General features: G+C 45.6%; 1 protein-coding gene and 1 long non-coding RNA gene across 3 annotated transcripts in view; one reads left to right on the top strand and one right to left on the bottom strand.

Moving 5' to 3' along the window:
* Positions 1–21,585, top strand: part of kcnh1a (potassium voltage-gated channel, subfamily H (eag-related), member 1a) — a 121,481-nt gene that overhangs the window by 58,232 nt on the left and 41,664 nt on the right. The window lies entirely within an intron of this gene.
* Positions 1–21,585, bottom strand: part of LOC310727965 — a 60,864-nt gene that overhangs the window by 28,202 nt on the left and 11,077 nt on the right. The window lies entirely within an intron of this gene.

Raw genomic sequence — 21,585 nt, 5'->3', positions numbered from 1 at the left:
TTCTCTAAATTGGGGTACTAATGCAACATGCTTACATACATCAAACGTAGGCGAGGATGAATGAACCAGAGGAGAAGCATCAGACTTGCGTGGGCTCGGCTGCTCAGTTCCAGCTGTCGCAGCTTCACCTGCTTGTCAGCCTCTATTTCAAGTTTGCGTACCTCCAGACGCAGGGTTAGCTCAGTCTGACGTGTTTGGGCTCTCTCATGGGCGTCGTATTGTAACCGAGCCAGGCGGACTTTCAGTCGCGCATCCCCTCCAGAGTCAACAGAGCTGGGTGAGAATGGATCAAAGGGCGGCAAGCCGGCCTTAGCTTCGGGCTGTCCCTCCGCTTCAGCATCAGCTATGCCACTCTGCGGATCCTTATCTCCAACAGTGAGAGGCCCAACAACAACATCACTACAGCTTATAACCATGTCTGACATGGGAAAAATCATTAGCTCCACCAAGCATTGTACTATTTCACTCTTTATGTCTCTTTTCAGACCTTGTCTATTTACAACGATCTGATAGTAATCAGCTATCAGAAATAAATCCTGCTCTCATCTCATCTCATCTTCTCCCGCTTATCCGGGGCCGGGTCACGGGGGCAGTAGTCTAAGCAGAGATGCCCAGACTTCCCTCTCCCTAGACACTTCTTCCAGCTCTTCCGGGGGGACACCGAGGCGTTCCCAGGCCAGCCGGGAGACATAGTCTCTCCAGCGTGTCCTAGGTCTTCCCCAGGGTCTCCTCCCAGTGGGACACGCCCGGAACACCTTCCCCGGAAGGCATCCAGGAGGCATCCGGAACAGATGCCCGAGCCACCTCAGCTGACCCCTCTCGATGTGGAGGAGCAGCAGCTCTACTCTAAACTCCTCTCGAGTGACCGAGCTTCTCACCCTATCTCTAAGGGATCGCCCAGCCACCCTGCGGAGAAAGCTCATTTCGGCCGCCTGTATCCGGGATCTTGTCCTTTCGGTCATGACCCAGAGCTCATGACCATAAGTGAGAGTAGGAACGTAGATTGACCGGTAAATCGAGAGTTTCGCCTTGCTGCTCAGCTCTTTCTTCACCACGACAGACCGGTACATCGACCGCATTACTGCAGAAGCTGCACCGATCCGTCTGTCAAACTCCCGTTCCATCCTTCTCTCACTCGTGAACAAAACCCCAAGATACTTAAACTCCTCCACTTGAGGCAAGAACTCTCCACCAACCTGAAGTGGGCAAGCCTCCGACTGAGGACCATGGCCTCGGATTTGGAGGTGCTTTTTCTCATCCCAGCCGCTTCACACTCGGCTGTAAACCGTCCCAGTGACTGCCGAAGGTCTTGGTTTGATGAAGCCAACACGACAACATTATCTGCAAAGAGCAGAGACGAAATCGCGTTGTCACCAAACCGGACACCCTCCGGCCCCTGGCTGCGCCTAGAAATTCTGTCCATAAAAATTATGAACAGAACCGGTGACAAAGGGCAGCCCTGCCGGAGTCCAACATGCACCGGTAACAAGTCTGACTTACTGCCGGCAATGCGAACCAAGCTCCTGCTTCGGTCGTACAGGGACCGGACAGCCCTTAGTAAAGGACCCTGGACCCCATACTCCCGGAGCACCCTCCAAAGGCCGCCGCGAGGGACACAGTCGAATGCCTTCTCCAAATCCACAAAACACATGTGGACTGGTTGGGCAAACTCCCATGAACCCTCCAGCACCCTGTAGAGGGTATAGAGCTGGACCAGTGTTCCACGGCCTGGACGAAAACCACACTGTTCCTCCTGAATCCGAGGTTCTACTATCGGCCGTATTCTCCTCTCCAGTACCCTGGCATAGACTTTCCCAGGGAGGCTGAGAAGTGTGATCCCCCTATAGTTGGATCACACCCTCCGGTCCCCCTTCTTAAAAAGAGGGACCACCACCCCGGTCTGCCATCCCAGAGGCACTGTCCCCGACCGCCACGCAATGCTGCAGAGGCGTGTCAGCCAAGACAGCCCCACAACATCCAGAGACTTGGGGTACTCAGGGCGGATCTCATCCACCCCCGGTGCCTTGCCACCGAGGCGTTTCTTGACTACCTCGGTGACTTTAGCTTGGGTGATGGACGAGTCCACCTCTGAGCCCTCAGCCTCTGCTTCCTCAATGGAAGACGTGACGGCGGGATTGAGGAGATCCTCGAAGTATTCCTTTCACCGTCCAACGACCTCCCCAGGTGAGGTCAACAGCTCCCCACCTCTACTGTAAACAGCGTTGGTAGGGCACTGCTTCCTTCTCCTGAGGCGCCGGACGGTTTGCCAGAATCTCTTCGAGGGCAGCCGATAGTCCTTCTCCATGGCCTCACCGAACTCCTCCCAGGCCCGAGTTTTTGCCTCCACAACCACCCGGGCTGCAGTTCGCTTGGCCTGCCGGTACAAATCGGCTGCCTCAGGAGTCCCACAAGCCAACCAGGCCCGATAGGACTCCTTCTTCAGCTTGACGGCATCCCTTACAGCCGGCGTCCACCACCGGGTTCGGGGATTGCCGCCTCGACAGGCACCGGAGACCTTACAGCCACAGCTCCAAGCGGCCGCTTCGACAATGGAGGTGGAGAACATGGTCCACTCGGACTCAATATCTCCAGCCTCCCTCGGGATCCGGTCGAAGCTCCGCCGGAGGTGGGAGTTGAAGATCTCTCTGACAGGAGACTCAGCCAAACGTTCCCAGCAGACCCTCACAGTATGCTTGGGTCTGCCAAGTCTGTCCAGCTTCCTCCCCCGCCATCGGATCCAACTCACCACCAGGTGGTGATCAGTTGACAGCTCCGGCCCTCTCTTTACCTGAGTGTCCAAGACATACGGCCGCAGGTCAGATGAAACGACCACAAAGTCGATCATCGACCTACGGCCTAGGGTGTCCTGGTGCCATGTGTACTGATGGACACCCTTATGCTTGAACATGGTGTTCGTTATGGACAAACTGTAACTAGCACAGAAGTCCAATAACTGAACACCACTCGGGTTCAGATCAGGGGGGCCGTTCCTCCCAATCACGCCCCTCCAGGTGTCACTGTCGCTGCCCACGTGGGCATTGAAGTCCCCCAGTAGAACGACGAAGTCCCCAATCGAAGCACTTTCCAGCACCCCTCCCAGAGACCCCAAGAAGGCCGTTTGGCCCGTAGGCACACACGACAGTGAGAGACCTATCCCCGTCCCGTAGGCGCAGGGAAACGACCCTCTTATTCACCGGGGTAAACTCCAACACATGGCGGCTGAGCTGGGGGGCTATAAGCAAACCCACACCAGCCCGCCGCCTTTCGCCATGGGCAACTCCAGAGTGGTGAAGAGTCCATCCTCTCTTGAGGAGTGTGGTTCCAGACCCCGCCAGCGAGGTGACATTCCACATCCCTAGAGCTAGCTTCCGTGTCCAGGGATCGGGTTGTCGAGGCCCCCGCCTTCGACTGCCGCCCAATCCTCTTTGCACCGGCCCCTTACGGTCCCTCCTGCAGGTGGTGAGCCCACTGGAAGGCGGCCCCACGTCGCTCCTTCGGGCTGAGCCCGGCCGGACCCCGTGGGGGAAGGCCCGGCCACCAGGCGCTCGCATACGAGCCCCAACCCCAGGCCTGGCTCCAGGGTGAGGCCCCGGCTGCACCATACCGGGCGACGTCACGGTCCTTGATTTATTCTGTCTCATAAAGGTTTTTTTTTAGTGTTTCTATACATAACAGCATCTACGTGTTGCAAGATGTAAGTCATACTACCTGCCCAACACTCCTGGGGAAAATGCAAAGGTTGTTGTTCTTCTTCTTCTTTCGGCTGCTCCCATTAGGGGTCGCCACAGTGGATCATCTGTCTCCATACCACCCTGTCCTCTACATCTGCCTCTTTTACACCAACTACCTGCATGTCTTCCCTCACCACATCCATGAACCTCCTCCTTGGCCTTCCTCTTTTCCTCCTACCTGGTGGCTCCATCCTCAGCATTCTTCTTCTTCTTCTTCTTCTTCTTTCGGCTGCTCCCATTAGAGGTCGCCACAGCGGATCATCCGTCTCCATACCACCCTGTCCTCTACATCTGCCTCTTTTACACCAACTACCTGCATGTCTTACCTCACCACATCCATGAACCTCCTCCTTGGCCTTCCTCTTTTCCTCCCAATATAATTCATGTCCCTTCTCTGCACATGTCCATACCATCTCAATCTCGCCTCCCTCACCTTGTCACCAAAACATCCTACATGTGCTGTCCCTCTAATAAACTCATTTCTAATCTTGTCCATCCTCGTCACTCCCAACGAAAACCTTAACATCTTCAGCTCTGCTACCTCCAGCTCCACCTCCTGTCTTTTACTCAATGCCACTGTCTCTAATCCATAAAACATCGCAGGTCTCACCACAGTCCTATAAACTTTCCCTTTCATTCTTGCAGATACCCTACTATCACAAATCACTCCTGTCACTCTTCTCCACCCACTCCACCCTGCCTGCACTCTTTTCTTTACTTCTCTAACACACTCTCCATTACTTTGCACTGTTGACCGCAGGTACCTGAACTCCTCCACCTTCTCCACCTCTTCTCCCTGCAACCGCATCACTCCACTGCCCTCCCTCTCATTCACACACATGTACTCTGTCTTACTCCTACTGACTTTCATTCCCCTTCTCTCAAGCGCATAACTCCACCTCTCCAGGCTCTTCTCAACCTGCTCTCTACTCTCACCACAAATCACAATATCATCTGCAAACATCATAGTGCAGGGAGACTCCTGTCTGACCTCGTCCGTCAACCTGTCCATTACCACTGCAAACAGGAAAGGGCTCAGGGCCGATCCTTGATGCAGTCCAACCTTCACCCTGAACCAGTCTGTCGTACCTACTGCACACTTCACTGCCGTCACACTGTCCTCATACATGTCCTGCACCACCCTCACATACTTCTCTGACACACCTGACTTCCTCATACAATACCACAACTCCTCTCTTGGCACCCTGTCGTACGCCTTCTCTAAATCCACAAATACACAATGAAGCTCCTTCTGTCCTTCTCTATACTTCTCCATCAACATCCTCAAAGCAAATAAGGCATCTGTGGTGCTCTTCCTCGGCATGAAACCATACTGTTGCTCACAGATGGTCACCTCTTCTCTCAGCCTGGCTTCCACTACTCTTTCCCATAACTTCATGGTGTGACTGATAAACTTAATTCCCCTGTAGTTACTGCAAGACTGCACATCTCCTTTATGCTTAAAGATTGGTACCAGCACACTTCTTCTCCATTCCTCAGGCATCTTCTTACCTTCCAAAATCCTGTTAAACAATCTGGTCAAAAACTCCACTGCCATCTCTCCTAAACATCTCCAGCTTCTACCGGTATGTCATCTGGTCCAACCGACTTTCCACTCTTCATCCTCTTAATCGCTGCTCTCACTTCCTCCTTACTAATCCTATCTACATCCTGCTTCACCAACTCCACATCCTCCAACCTTCTCTCTCTCTGATTTTCTTCATTTATCAGCTGCTCAAAATACTCCCTTCACCTTCTCAACACACTCTCCTCACTAGTCAACACATTTCCCTCTCCATCCTTTATTGCTCTAACTTGCAGTACATCCTTTCCAGCTCGGTCCCTCTGCCTGGCCAATCGGTACAAATCCTTTTCTCCTTCCTTAGTGTCCAACCTCTCATACAGATCCTCATATGCCTTTTCCTTGGCTCTTGCCACATCCCTCTTAACCTGCTGCCGCATCTCCTTGTACTCCTGCCTACTTTTCTCATCACTCTGTCTGTCCCACTTCTGTTTTGCCAACCTCTTTCTCCTTATGCTCTCCTGCACTTCCTCATTCCACCACCACGTCTCCTTGTCTTGCTTTCTATTTCCAGATGTCACACCAAGTACTTTTCTAGCTGCCTCCCTCATCACTCCTGCAGTAGTTGCCCAATAATCCAACACCTCCTTAACACCACTGAGCCTCTGTCTGATCTCTTCCCTGAACCTCACACTACACTCTTCCTCCTTCAGTTTCCACCATCTTATACTTCTTTCAGTCCTCACTCTCCTCCTCTTTTTCTTCGCCTCCAAAACCATTCTACAGACCACCATCCAATGCTGTCTAGCTACACTGTCCCCTGCCAACACCTTACAGTCTCCAATCTCCTTTAGGTTGCATAGGTTGCATCCTGCATAGCACACAGTCCACCTGTGTGCACCTTCCTCCACTCTTATACGTCACCCTATGATCCTCCTTCTTCTTAAAATAAGTGTTCACCACTGCCAGTTCCATCCTTTTAGCAAAATCCACCACCATCTGCCCTTCCACATTCCTCTCGTTTAAAAACCATACCTACCCATCACCTCCTCATCACCTTTGTTCCCTTCACCTACATGCCCATTAAAGTCTGCCCCAATCACCAATCGTTCTTTCTTAGGTACACCATCTACCACTTCATCTAATTCACTCCAGAATCTTTCCTTCTCCTCCATCTCACAGCCAACTTGTGGAGCATAGGCACTGATGACATTTATCATCATCCCTTCAACTTCCACCTTCACGATCATCATCCTATCAGAAACTCTCTTCACCTCCACTACACTCTTACTGTACTTTTCCTTCCGAATCACCCCTACACCATTCCTCTTCCCATCCACACCATGATAAAACAGTTTAAATCCACCTCCAATGTTCCTGGCCTTACTCCCTTTCCACTTGGTCTCCTGAACACAGCATATCTACCTTTCTCCTCTCCATCATATCAGCTACCTCTCTCCCTTTACCCGTCATAGTACCAACATTTAAAGTACCAACCCGAACCTCCACTCTCCTACACTGCTCCTTTCCCTGCCGTCTCTGTAGACGTCTTCCTCCTCTCCTTCTTCTCCTTCGGCCAACAGTAGCCCAATTTCCACCGGTACCCTGTCGGCTAACGATACCTGTGGCGGTCGTTGTTAACCCGGGCCTCGACCGAATCCGGTATGAAATTCTCATTTGTGATCCGCATATTTGATTTGGCGCATATTTTACGCTGGATGCCCTTCCTAACGCAACCCTCCCCATTTACCCGGGCTTGGGACCGGCACTAAGAGTGCACTGGCTTGTGCATCCATAATGGCTGGGTTTAAAGGTTGTTATCTCATGAACCAAAAAATTCTAAAAATTCCAAAAAATCTCATGAACCAGGCAAGATAACAACAGACCGCTTCAACAAGGTGCAAAACAAAAGGTGCTCTCCTGAACATTCCTGCAGTCTTCTTTTTAAACCCCAGCAGCAAACTGGATTGGCCACAAGAGCAGTCACTTGACAAAGGATGATTACTTCCCCAGCCAATAGCAGTCCAAATGGGGAGGAACCTTAAGAGAATGACAGAAAGGAGAACCAATAGAGAGAGAGAAAAACAAAAACCCACACAAACGGACATTTACTGGGACGTAACACTCTTACTTTCACTTTGTGGCAGTGTAGTGTATAATGTAGTGTGTAGTGTATATAATGTAAAGTATAGTGTAGTGTATTTTGTAGTGTATAATGTAGTTTATAGTGTTGTGTATAATGTAGTGTATATAATGTAGTGTATGGTATAGTGTATAATGTAGTGTATAGTGTAGTGTATATAATGTAGTGTATAGTATAGTGTATATAATGTAGTGTATAGTGTAGTGTATTATGTAATGTATAGTGTAGTGTATATAATGTAGTGTATGGTGTAGTGTATATGATGTACTGTATAGTGTAGTGCATATAATGTAGTGTATAATGTAGTGAATAGTGTAGTGTATATAATGTAGTGTATAATGTGTATATAATGTAGTGTATGATGTAGTGTATATAATGTAGTGTATAATGTAGTGTATAGTGTAGTGTATAATGTAGTGTATAGTGTAGTGTATATAATGTAGTGTATAATGTAATGTATAGTGTATATAATGTAGTGTATATAATGTAGTGTATGGTGTAGTGTATATAATGTAGTGTATAATGTAGTGTGTAGTGTATAATGTAGTGTATAGTGTAGTGTATATAATGTAGAAATACACAGGTACGTTCAGTCAAACCATTAGGGTTACACAAGTCAGTGCACTCTTAGTGTCGGTCTCAAGCCCGGATAAACGGAGAGGATTATGAAGGACGTCCATCTTAAACATGTGCCAAATATAAATATGTGGATCACAAATCAGAATTTCATACTGGATCGGTCAAAGTCCCGGTTACCAATGACCGCCACAGGTATTATTAGCCAATAGGGTATCGGTGGAAATTGGGCTACTGTTGACCGAAGGAGGAGAAGGAGAGGAGGAAGACGTCTGCAGAGACAGCAGGGAAAGGAGAAGTGGAGGAGAGTGGAGGTTCCGGTTGATAATTTAAATGTTGGCACTATGACTGGTAAAGTGAGAGAGGGAGCTGATATGATGGAGAGGAGATCTGTTGTTGTGATGTGTGTTCCGGAGACCAAGTGGAAAGAGAGTAAGAGCAGGAACATTGGAGGTGTTTAAACTGTTTTATCATGGTGTGGATGGAAAGAGAAATGGTGTAGGGGTGATTCTGAAGGAAGAGTACAGTAAGAGTGTAGTGGAGGTGAAGAGAGTTTCTGATAGGGTGATGAACGTGAAGCTGGAAGTTGAAGGCGTGATGATAAATGTCATCATTGTTTATGCTCCACAAGTGGGTTGTAAAATGGAGGAGAAGGAAAAATTCTGGAGTAAGTTAGATGAAGTGGTAGAAGGTGAACCTAGAAATGAATGATGATTGGGGGAGATTTCAATAGGCATGTAGGTGAGGGGGACAGATGTGATGAGGACATGATGGGTAGGTATGTTCACATGGAGAGGAATGTGGAAGGACAGATGGTGGGAGATTTTGCTAAAAGGATGGAAATGGTAGTGGTGAATACTGAGGTCAGATCAGCTTGGTGGTGGTAAAGAGATGCTGAATACTGCAGATGTGATAAGAGAGACAGCTAGGAAGGTACTCGGTGTGACATCTGGAAAGAGAAAGGAAGACAAAGAGACATGGTGGTATAATGAAAAGTGCAGGAAAGCATAAGAAGAAGGAGGTTGGAGAAACAGAATTAGATTCAATTAAATTAATTTTTTGTTTGTATTGCGCTTTTAACAATGAATATTGTCTCAAAGCAGCTTTACACAGATAATGTGGTGATTAAAAGTGAATATGTTGTTTATAAGTACGTTTGTCCCTGATGAGCAAGCCGGGGGCGACCGTGGCAAAGAAAAACTGCCTGAGATGGTATAAGGAAGAAACCTTGAGAGGAACCAGACTCAAGAGGGAACCTCATCCTCATCTGGATTGCACCGAATGTCCATTTATTACAGATAAACGATGTTGAGGTGCAGTGATGATGATCAGAAGCAAACTGTAGTCCTGAGTCAGTGTAGCAGACTGTTGACATTAACTACAGTCCAAATCCATCCTCAAAGCTCCCGTTCTTACTCCGGAATTTCATGGAACCACCCAAGGTCTTGATGAGAAACCGTCCTAAGCTGCACAGGGTCGCCTCCAATCGAAGAGAACACTATCCAGAGGCAGGCCCGGACGAAGTGGGAAGATCCACAGGGTGGAGAGAGGCAGGAACAGTGGCTACTGGAACCTCAGGAGCATGTTTAACTCGACAGAGAGAGAGAGAGAGAGAGAGAGAGAGAGAGAGAGAGAGAGAGAGAGAGCGCAAGAGAGTAGAGGGGTGACAGGAAGAGAAGGATATGGATTATTATGTGTCTTTATTGTTGTATGAAAGTTAATGTCACTGTGCAGTTTGGACTCTGGCAAGACTCGCTATGGCAGCATAGCTAAAAGGGAGAACCAGAGGGTAACACCGACATGAGGGATCTCTAGGATAAGAGACGACCCACCACACCACCGTCAACAAACCTGAGTGAACGTGTGAGAGTGAGGGGACGACAGCATACAAATATTCCAGTTCACCAAACACTCGATATCCATGATCCCTCCAGATCTGCACTTTTACCTAAGAAAAAATCTACTGATCAAAGGCTTGACTAAATAAATATGTGTTCAGCCTCGACTTGAACACTGAGACTGTGTCTAAGTCCCAAACACTGATTGGAAGGTTGTTCCATAACTGTGGTGTTTATAAGAGAAAGATCTGCCCCCTGCTTCATTATTTGAAGAACCAACAAATAGCCTGCACCTTTTGATGTAAGTTGGCATGGAGGATCATACTGGTACAGAAGTTTACTCAGATACTGCGGCGTGAGAGCGTTAAGTGCTTTATACGTCAGTAGTAGTATTTATAATCAGTGTGAGATGTAATTGGGAGCAGTGTGGATGATTAAAACAGGGCTGATGTGATCATATTTTCTAGATCTAGTGAGGACACTTGCTGCTGCATTCTGAACTAACTGAAGCTTATTTCTGCACTTACTCCAACACCCAGACAGTAAAGCGTTACAGTAGTCTAATCTAGATGTTACAAAAGCATCAACTAGTTTTTCTGCATCCTGTAACGACATCATATTTCTAATTTTAGCAATATTTCTAAGGTGAAAGAAGGAGATCCTGGTGATATTATTCACGTGAGCCTCAAAGGAAAGACTCGGGTCAATAATCACACCGAGGTCTTTGACAGCTGTACACGCTGAAACAGAAACACCATCCAGAGATGCTACAGAATCGGAAAGTTTACTTCTAGATGCATGTGGTCCTAGTAAAAGTACTTCCGTCTTATCTGAGTTGAGCAGAAGGAAGTTATTAAGCATCCACTGTCTAATGTCCTTTACACACTCCTCAACATTGTTAAGCTGATCTCTCTCATCTGGCTTTGCTGAAATATACAGCTGTGTATTATCAGCATAGCAATGGAAGCGAATACCATGTTTATGTATAATTTCACCCAGAGGCAGCAGATATAAAGAGAAAAGCAGTGGGCCTAAGACAGATCCTTGTGGAACACCAAACTTTACCTCAAAGAGTTCGGAGAACTCACCATTTACATCAATAAACTGATAGCGATCAGTCAAATAAGACCTGAGCCAGGAATGAGCTTTTCCTTTATTCCAACAACGTTCTCAAGTCCAGCAAGCAGGAGATTATGATCAATGCTGTCAAAAGCTGCACTGAGGTCGAGCAAAACAAGTAAAGAAACAAAAACCCTGATCAGAGGCCACCTTATTTACCTGGTCATTTACCACCTTAACTAGCACCGTCTCTGTGCTATGATGAGGCCGAAATCCTGACTGATACATTTCATAAATGTTATTCCTCAGTAGATGTGAGCAGAACTGCTGTGCTATAACCTTTTGTAGAATCTTGGAGATAAAGGGGAGGTTTGATATTGGACTGTAGTTGGACAGCTGACATGGTGAAGGTCAGGTTTCTTAATTAGGGGGTTGATAACTGCAGTTTGAAGGATTTAGGTACAAAACCAGTGCTAATGAAAGAGTTTTTTATTTTTAAAACAGGTTCAATTCCCTCTGGAGTTATCTGTTGGGGGAAACTTGTAGGTGAGGGATCGAAATGAAGTCGTTCTCATGAATAGGAGTGAAACTTTGTAATTGATTGTCTGTTATAATGACACTGCTGTCTACAGGGTTATTTATAAAATAGTTTGGATTTATTTGAATCGTCTGGATTTCTTGCCTGATGTTTTCAATTTTATTATTAAAAAAGTTCATGAAATCATTACTACCTATTGATGGTGTGCATGTGAGTGCAATGCTTTCATTTCCTGTTCATTTTGCTGCAGTACAGAATAAAAATCTAGGATTCTGCTTGTTATTTTCTATGAGGGAGGAGAAATATGCTGATCAGCAGCACTAAGAGATTTTCTAGAACTCAGGAGATTCTCCTTCCTGCTATTTAAAATACTGTTAATTTTGTCATTTACGTTCTATTTTCCGAAGTGGTCTGTTTTAAGGTGTGTGTATGATCATTATACCACTGTGCTGATTTTTTTTCCCTGATCATTTTGGTCTTAAGGGGAGCTCCATCATCTAGAGCAGGGCCACCAACCTTTTTGAAACTGAGAGCTACTTCTTGGGTACCGATTATGTGAAGGGCTACCAGCTTGATCTGAAATAACAAATTTGCTCAATTTACCTTGTATTATATGTTATTATTAATAATTAATAATATTCATCCATGTGAAGACACTGATCATGTTAATGATTTCTGACAATAATTATCAACAATGATTTAACAAAGTAGAAAACAGCTATTTTTAGAAAAGGCCCACGGGCTACTTATGTGGTCCTTGCAGGCTACCTGGGTTAGGGTTAGGGGTAGGGCACCACGTTGGTGACTCCTGATCTAGAGTGTAACGGAACATTGATTCTAGGTATTCAGTGGCCCAGTTGAGCTCTGTGGGGTCAGACGAAGATCTAATTAATATCATAATTTCTGGAAGATTATTGATAAAACGCGCTGCTGTAGCTGATGTGAAAGTACGCTTAACACGGTAGCGTGGTGAGGTAGTAATGCAATGACTGAGGCAGATTTTAAAAGAGATTAGATAATGGTCTGAAATAACTTCAGACTGTGGAATTATGACTAAATTTTTTTCATTTTTAATCCAAATGTTAATAACAAATCAGATTCAGAGTGATGGAAAAAGTAGGCAGGAGAACAAGGTGATGTGGCAGCAGGTGAAGAGGGAAAAAGTCATATGAGAAGTTGGACACTAAGGAAGGAGAAAAGGATTTGTAGCGATTGGCCAGTCAGAGAAACCGAGCTGGGATGGATGTGCTACAAGTTAGAGCAATAAAGGATGGAAATCTGTTGATTGGTGAGGAGAGTGTGTTGAGAAGATGGAGGGAGTATTTTGAGCGGCTTATGAATGAGGAAAATAAGAGAGAGAAAAGGTTGGATGTTGTGAAGTTGGTGAAGCAGGAAGTGAATAGTATTAGTAAGGAGGAAGTGAGAGCAGAGATTAAGAGGATGAAGAGTGGAAAGTCGGTTGGAACCAGATGACATACTGGTAGAAGCATGGAGATGTTTAGGAGAAATGCAGTGGAGTTTTTAACAAGATTGTTTAACAAGATTTTGGACGCTAAAAAGATTCCTGAGGAACGGAAAAGGAGTTTGCTGGTACTGATCTTTAAGAATAAGGGAGATGTGCAGACCTGCAGTAACTACAGGGGAATAAAGTTTATCAGTCACACCATGAAGTGTGGGAAAGAGTAGTGGAAGCCAGGCTGAGAGAAGAAGAGGTGACCATCTGTGAGCAACAGTATGGTTTCATGCCGAGGAAGAGCACCACAGACGCATTATTTGCTTTGAGAATGTTGATGGAGAAGTATAGAGAAGGTCAGAAGTGCATTGTGCATTGTGTATTTGTGGATTTAGAGAAAGCATATGAAGAGAGGAGTTGTGCTATTGTATGAGGAAGTTTGGTGTGTCAGAGAAGTATGTGAGGGTGGTGCAGGACATGTATGAGGACAGTGTGACAGCAGTAAAGTGTGCATCAACGATCGGCTCTGAGCCCTTTTCTGTTTGCAGTGGTGATGGACAGGTTGAAGGACGAGGTCAGACAGGAGTCTCCATGGACTATGATGTTTATGGATGATATTGAAATGAGTGCGGGCAGGGTGGAGTGGGTGGAAAAGAGTGATAGCAGGAGTGATTTGTGATAGAAGAGTATTTGTGAGAGTGAAAGGAAATGTTTATAGGACGGTGGTGAGACCTGAGATGTTGTATGGTTTAGAGCAGGGGTCACCAACCTTTTTGAAACTGAGATCTACTTCTTGGGTACCGAATAATGTGAAGGGCTACCAGTTTGATACACACAATTTTCAGTTTCATCTGGAATAACAAATTTGCTTAATTTAACTTTTATTATATGTTATTATTAATATTTAATGATATTCATCTATGTGAAGACACAGAGTTTTTCTGTGGACCAGCACCTGCCTGCGCATAGTCACTGTTTGGCGACACTTCTGCTTGTCTCCCTGTTGGTGGCTCTCTCCTGGAGGTTGGTGTCTCCTCTTTATTGGCATTGCCGGACTGAAACAGAGCACACTGATTAGTCTCATCAGCTGCAGGTGTTTCTTACCACTCGTCCCGTCCGGCTCCACCCTCCACTCGTGCACCGCTGGTACATACCCCAACGTATAACCCAGGCCAGGAAAGCGTCTGGCCTGAGCTGACTCGCCCCCGTGGCATGAGAGGCAGAAGGTAGTGAAAAGTGATTCCAAGGAGCGGGCAGGCATGTGGGTAGGGAAGCTCTCTCTCTGCATCGTAAACAGCATGTAAACAGTTTGTAATGATAGAGTGATATAATATGGGTGGTGCTGTATACATGGATGTGTGAAGTGAGTACAAGTGTGTGTTAAGTCCGGGTTGTACATCAGTCACACAGTTGAGTGAGTGTGTGTGTGTGTGTGTGTGTGTGTGAGTTTAAGTTCAGTTGAAAAAGTGATCTAAAAGCGAGGCTTGAGGCTTAGACCTTTCGAATGATTTTTAGTTTGTCATTTTTACATACACTGATGAGTTCTTCAAGGTTCTCTGAGCAGTGATAGGGCAAGACGGGCTGGAGGTCCTAAAAGCCAGTGTAAAGGGTGGTCAGGTCCCATTGCGCTGTAGGAGAGTCGTCTTGATCCTGCTGCCAAAAACCTACCTGACCCACCAGAAGAACTGGTGCCTGGTGTCACTACTCTGAACTGACTGCAAGCTGCTGTCAAAAGCATTAGCCTCGAAACTGATGAAGGTGATGGAGCAGATCATTTACCATGACCAGATGTACTGTGTGCCTGGCAGGTCGATATTTGATAACGTATACTTAATTTGTGATATTTTGGACGTCTGCAGTCTATGGTGCTTAAAGACTGGTCTGATTTACCACTGAGGGACATGGTAGCTCAATAGTTAAGGCATTGGACTTTGGATCAGAAGGTCAAAGGTTTAAATCCTGCCACTGGTGGGCCCTTGAGCAAGGCCCTTAACCCTCCACTGCTCAGTTGTAAGTTGCTCTGGGGAAGGGTGTCTGCCAAATGCCATAAATGTCAAACAGTCCACCATTGTTCCTGTCCCAAAGAAACCCCAGCCTGCCTGCCGCAATGACTACTGCCCTTTAGCCTTGACCTCAGTAGTGATGAAGTGCTTCGAGAGACTGGTCAGAGATTTCATCACTGCATCACTATCAGAGACACTGGACCCACTACAGTTCCCGTACCATCAGAACCTTTCTACTGAGGACGCCATTGCTTATCTCCTCCACACTACAATGAGCCATCTGGACGACAGAAAAGGGAATTATACAAAGATGCTGTTTGTGGACTACAGTTCAGCATTAAACACCTTAATTCCCTCCACGCTCACCTCTAAGTTGGAGGTCCTGGGATTCCTGCCGCTGTGTCAGTGGATCTCTAACTTCCTGACAGACAGACCACAAGCCGTACAGGTGGGAAAACACACCTCATCCAACCTCACCCTTAGCACTGGAGCTCCCTATTGTTGTGTTCTAAACCCCCTGCTGTACTCACTCTACACATATGACTGTTTGGCCACTTCCAACTCCAAAACCATCATTAAGTTTGCTGATGACACCTTTGTGGTGGGCCTGATCTCCACCAACGACGAGACGGCCTACCTACAGAAGGTTAAAAACCAGGAGAGATGGTGCCAGGCGAACAACCTTCTCCTGAACGTCAGCAAGACTAAGGAGTTGATAGTGGACTTCAGCACGAAGCAGGAGGTACTTAGGAAGTACTTAGGTGTTCACATCACACAGGACCTGTCTTGGTCCTGTTCAATTCATTCATATTCAATTTTTATTTGTCAAATACACATACATACAGGGTACGACATGCAGTGAAATGCTTATTACGATGGTCCGGCATGAGGGAATAGGATGGGGAGAAAAATAATACAAAGAAAAATAAGACTGATAAATAAAGTATAAAAACTATATAAAATATAATATAAGAATATATAAAAATATAAGGATATATATAATATGTATATAAAAGAAAATGATGTAAATATATGTAAATTATATATATATATATATATATGGATGGAGAGAGTGGGCCAGTTATTAGATCCTGGATGTCTCCTGGCCGGCGGAAGCCTTTCCCTGACCGCAACAGAGAAAAGAGTCCAATATTGGGATGGCTGAGGTCCTTCATAATCTTCCTGGCTCTGGTCCGGCACTGCGTGCTGTAGATGTCCTACAGGTTAGGGAGCTCGGTGTGGATTGTACGTTTAGCTGAACGCACCACCCTCTGGAGGGCTCGCCTGTCCTGCATGGTGCTGTTTCCGAACCAGGAAGTGATGCTACCCATCAGAACGCTCTCAATGGTGCAGGTGTAGAAAGCCTTTAGCACCTGAGAGGGTACTTTAAAGTCCCTTAAGCGTCTCAGATGGTACAGACGCTGCCGGGCCTTCTTCACCAGGGTGTTGATGTGACAGGACAAAGACAAGGTCCTGTGTTATATGAACACCAAGGTACCGGAAACTGTCCACTCTCTCCACTGGGGTCCCGCTGATGTTTAGCGGTTGTATGACCGCTCCTGCTTTGTGCTGAAGTCCACGATCAACTCCTTAGTCTTGCTGACGTTCAGGAGAAGGTTGTTCTCCTGGCACCATCTCTCCAGGTTTTTAACCTCCTGTAGGTAGGCCGTCTCATCATTGTTGGATATCAGGCCCACCACAACAGTGTCGTCAGTGGTGGAGTTGGAAGTGGCCACACAGTCATACGTGTACAGTAAGTACAGCAGGGGGCTCAGAACACAACCCTGGGGAGCTCCAGTGCTGAGGGTGAGGGTGGATAAAGTGTGTTTTCCCACCCGTACGGCTTGTGGTCTATCTGTCAGGAAGTTAGAGATCCATTGACACAGAGGCAGGCTGAGTCCCAGGTCCTCCAACTTAGAGGTGAGTGTGGAGGGAATTATGGTGTTGAATGCTGAACTGTAGTCCACAAACAGCATCTTTGTATAATTCCCATTTCTGTGGTCAAGCTGGCTCATCGTAGTGTAAAGGAGATGAGCAATGGTGTCCTCATTAGACCGGTTCTGATGATATGCAAACTGTAGTGGGTCCAGTGTGTCCGGTAGTGAGGCAGTGATGAAGCCTCTGTCAAGTCAAGTCAAGTAAAGAGGCTTTTATTGTTATTTTTACTATACACAGTGGTATACAGTAAAAATGAAACAACGTTCCTCCGGAACCCTGGTGCTACACTAAACAACAAAACAACAACAGCATAGAGCTACAACACAAACATAAAGTGCATCGAGTGCAACCTGGTGCAAATAGTGCAAACAAAAAAAAACAGTACAGACAGACAGTGCAGACAGACAACACAAGACAAGACAAAAGACAAAAAACCAAGTATAGCGACGACTAGTAAACCTGCTGTATACTTGATTATACAGTACTGTGTAAGGAGAAATGTAAAAACTATACCCAGGAGAGAATACAAACAGAACAGAAAAGAACAAAAAAAACAGCAGCAAGGAGGTGCAAAGACAGCATGTAAACATTATACTAAATACAAAGGTGCATAGACAGCATGTAAACATTCTACTGTAGTACAAGGTACGAGTATAAATAATAATAAAAAGATAAATGGTGGTGGAGTGGATCGAGATGAGTGATGATTTTGTTTAGTCCAGGTTGTACAGTTCAGTAACACACATTTGTGTGAGTGAGTGTGTGCGAGTTCTGTTTCAGTTCTGTGTATTGAGAAGCCTAGTGGCTTGTGGAAAGAAACTGTTGAACAGTCTTGTTGTGGCGGCCCGAATTCTTCGGAACCGTTTTCCTGATGGTAGGAGTGTGAAGGGTGTGTGTGATCGTCCACAATGCTGTGTGCTTTGCGGATGCAGCGTGTAGTGTAAATGTCCATGATAGAGGGGAGAGAGACTCCAATGATCTTCTTAGCTGTCCTCACTATCCTCTAAAGGGTCTTGTGGAGATGGCATCGTCCGTGGAACGGTTTGGAAGATACGCAAAATGCATGAGGTCCAGGGAGGGTGGAAGCTGTGTCTTGATGTGCCTTATGACGAGCCTCTCGAAGCACTTCATCACGATGGGAGTGAGCGTGATGGGACGATAGTCATTGAGACAGTCGATTTCTTTGGCACAGGAACAATGGTCGTTGTCTTGAGGCACGTGGGAACAACGTTGCTGCTCAGGGAGATGTTGAAGATGTCAGTGAAGACATCTGCTAGTTGTTCTGCACATTCCCTGAGCACTCTGCCAGGAATGTTGTCAGGTCCAGCAGACTTCCGTGGGTTAACTCGGCATAGAGTTTTCCTCACTTCAGGTGTGGTTAGACAGAGCACCTGGTCAGTGGAAGGAGGGATGGTTTTCCTCGCCACCACGTTGTTCTGTACCTCAAACCGGGCATAGAATTCGTTCAGCGCATCTGGGAGGGAGGCGTCATGGTCACAAGCAGGTGATGTGGTCTTGTAATTCGTGATCGCCTGGATGCCCTGCCACATGCGCCTAGTGTCTACGCTGTCCTGGAAGTGGTCGTGGATTTTCATTGCGTGTGCGCACTTCGCCTCTCTGATGGCACGAAACAGTTTGGCCCTTGCTGTTTTTAAGGCCGTCTTGTCCCCTGTTCTGAAGGCAGAGTCTCTTTGTTTCAACAGCGCACGCACATTTGCAGTCATCCACGGCTTCTGGTTGGAGCGTGTAGTGATGGTCTTGGAGATGGTCACATCATCAACGCACTTGCTGATGTAGCAGGTCACTGACGACATGTACTCCTCCAAGTTGATGGAAACGCCGTTGGTTGCAGCCCCTCTAAACATGTCCCAGTCAGTGCACTCAAAATCTGGATGCACTCTGTCTCACTGAGACCTGGATTAAACCAGGTGATTATATGGGTCTAAACGAGTCGAAACCCCGTCAGGATATGTTTATTAACATGGGCCCCATCAGACTGGTCGTGGGTTGGGTGTAGGAACCATTTATAGTGCCTCTCTTAATGTTAGTCAAATATTAGGATTTAGCTTTAAATCATTTGAAGTACTCGTCCTTAAAATTGTACTTTCAGACATACATAGAAAACTCGCTCTGGTCACCGTGTACAGACCCCAAGGACCCTACGCTGATTTTCTTCAAGAGTTTGCTTGTTTTCTTTCAGACCTCTTGATCGATTTTGATAAAGTGCTGCTTGTAGAAGATTTTAATATTCATGTAGATGATGCAAACGATGCTCTAGGATTATCATTTGTCGATTTATTAAACTCTTTTGGGGTTAAACAAAACGTCACCAGACCAACTCATCGCTTTAACCACACACTAGACTTAATAATATCCCACGGAGCAGACGTCACTGATATAGATATTTTACCTCAGAGTGATGACATTACAGACCATTATCTTATACTGTACACACTACCGGTAGATTAACCGTGTTGCACCACGCTATCGACCTGGTAGGACTATTGTTCCGACCACTAAGGACAGATTCATAAATAACCTGCCTGATTTATCTCAATTTCTCACTAAACCTATAACTACTAATGATCTTGATAAAATGGCTAACAACATAGACCTTATCCTCACTAGCACATTAGACACTGTTGCCCCCATCCGGTTAAAAAAGGTTAGAGAACAAGCACCTGCACCTTGGTAAAATAGTCATACACATGCCCTCAAGAGAACAGCTTGTAATCTGGAGAGAAAATGGAGGAAAACTAAATTGGAGGTATTTAGAATTGCGTATAAAGACAGTATGCTCAGCTACAGACAGGCGCTAAAAGCTGCTAGAGCTGAACATCTGAGCGAACTCATAGAAAACAACAAAAACAATCCCACGTTCCTTTTTTCAAAAGTAGCTAAACTAACTACAAATCAGGGATCTGAAAATTGTGTTCCATCACAGTTTAGTAGTGAGGACTTTATGAATTTCTTCACTGAAAAAATAGATAACATTAGAAAAACAATTGTGGCAGTTCAACATCTGAGACCATCTCCTGAGACAGTGTTACCTTCAACTCCACAACTCCACTATTTTACATGTATAGGACAGGAAGAGCTTTATGATGTTATTATCAAAGCTAAATAAACAACATGTCGGTTAGATCCAATTCCAACAAATCTACTAAAGGAAGTGTTATATACAGCTGGTGAGTCTCTTCTGAATATTATTAACTCCTCACTATCGTTAGGTCACGTCCCTAAATCCCTCAAGCTAGCAGTTATTAAGCCCCTCATTATATAGACCAATTTCAAATCTGCCATTTATGTCCAAGATTTTAGAAAAGATTGTCGCTGCCCAGTTATGTAACCACTTGCAAGAAAACAATATCTTTGAGGAGTTTCAGTCAGGTTTTAGGCCTCATCATAGTACAGACACTGCTCTAGTTAAAATCACTAATGACCTGTTTTTAGCTTCAGAACAAGGCTTCATCTCGCTGTTAGTTTTACTAGATCTTAGTGCTGCGTTCGACACTAAAGATCATGATCTTCTCCTAGATCGCTTACAGAATTACATTGGCATTCAGGGACAGGCATTAAGCTGGTTTAAATCCTACCTGTCTGATCGTTACCATTTCATATATTTAAATGGAGAGCTATCCAGGCTAATGCTGGTGAACTATGGCGTGCCACAAGGTTCAGTTCTAGGACCCCTGCTCTTCACAATATACATGCTTCCCTTAGGAAATATTATTAAAAGGCATGGAATTAGCTTCCATTGTTATGCTGATGATACCCAACTATATATCTCATCTAAAGCAGGCGATATAGCTCAATTAACCCGGATAACTGAGTGTGTTAAGAAAATAAGAGATTGGATGACCCATAACTTCTACTTTTAAATTCTGATCAGACAGAGATTTTGCTCATCGGCCCAAAAACTAGTACACAGAAGCTCCAGCATCTCAACCTGCATTTAGATGGATGTTCTGTAACCACTAGTTTAACAGTAAAATACCTGGGAGTTATTTTAGACAGCAACTTATCTTTTAAAAATCATATCAACCAAGTTACAAAAACAGCCTTCTTTAACCTTAGAAATATTTCTAAGCTAAGAAATATGTTGTCTATATCCGATGCAGAGAAGCTCGTCAATGCATTTATGACCTCCAGAATAGACTACTGTAATGCGTTACTAGGTGGATGTCCTGCGTCATTAATAAACAAGCTTCAGTTAGTTCAGAATGCGGCAGCAAGAGTTCTTACTAGGTCAAGAAAATATGACCACATAACCCCAATCTTATCGTCCCTACATTGGCTTCCGGTTAAGTTTCGAATAGACTACAAACTACTGCTACTCACTTATAAAGCACTAAATGGATTAGCTCCCATGTATCTCTCCAGTCTTTTAACACGCTACAATTCGTCACGCTCCCTGAGATCTCAAAACTCTGGACTTCTAGTAGTTCCTAGAATAGCAAAGTCCACTAAAGGTGGTAGAGCATTTTCACATTTAGCTCCTAAACTCTGGAATAGTCTTCCTGATAGTGTTCGGGGCTCAGACACACTCACCCAGTTTAAGTGTAGATTAAAAACATATCTTTTTAGCAAAGCCTACACATAACACACATCACATCATAACCTTGTGCTCCAGAACATCTGATCACATGCACATTATCAACTTGTTTTGTTAATATCATGAACAGCAGCTACGCTAATTGCTCTCCACTGCTTCTCTTTCTCTCCCCATTCCGAGGCTTCCTGAGGTTTGGCCAGCTCCAGTCACGTCCCACCTCATGAAGATT

Source organism: Silurus aristotelis (assembly GCF_946808225.1).
Source record: "Silurus aristotelis genome assembly, chromosome: 6".
Lineage (NCBI taxonomy): Eukaryota > Metazoa > Chordata > Actinopteri > Siluriformes > Siluridae > Silurus > Silurus aristotelis.
The sequence above is the reverse complement of the archived record's forward strand: the minus strand, read 5'-3'. Positions and strand labels throughout refer to the sequence as shown.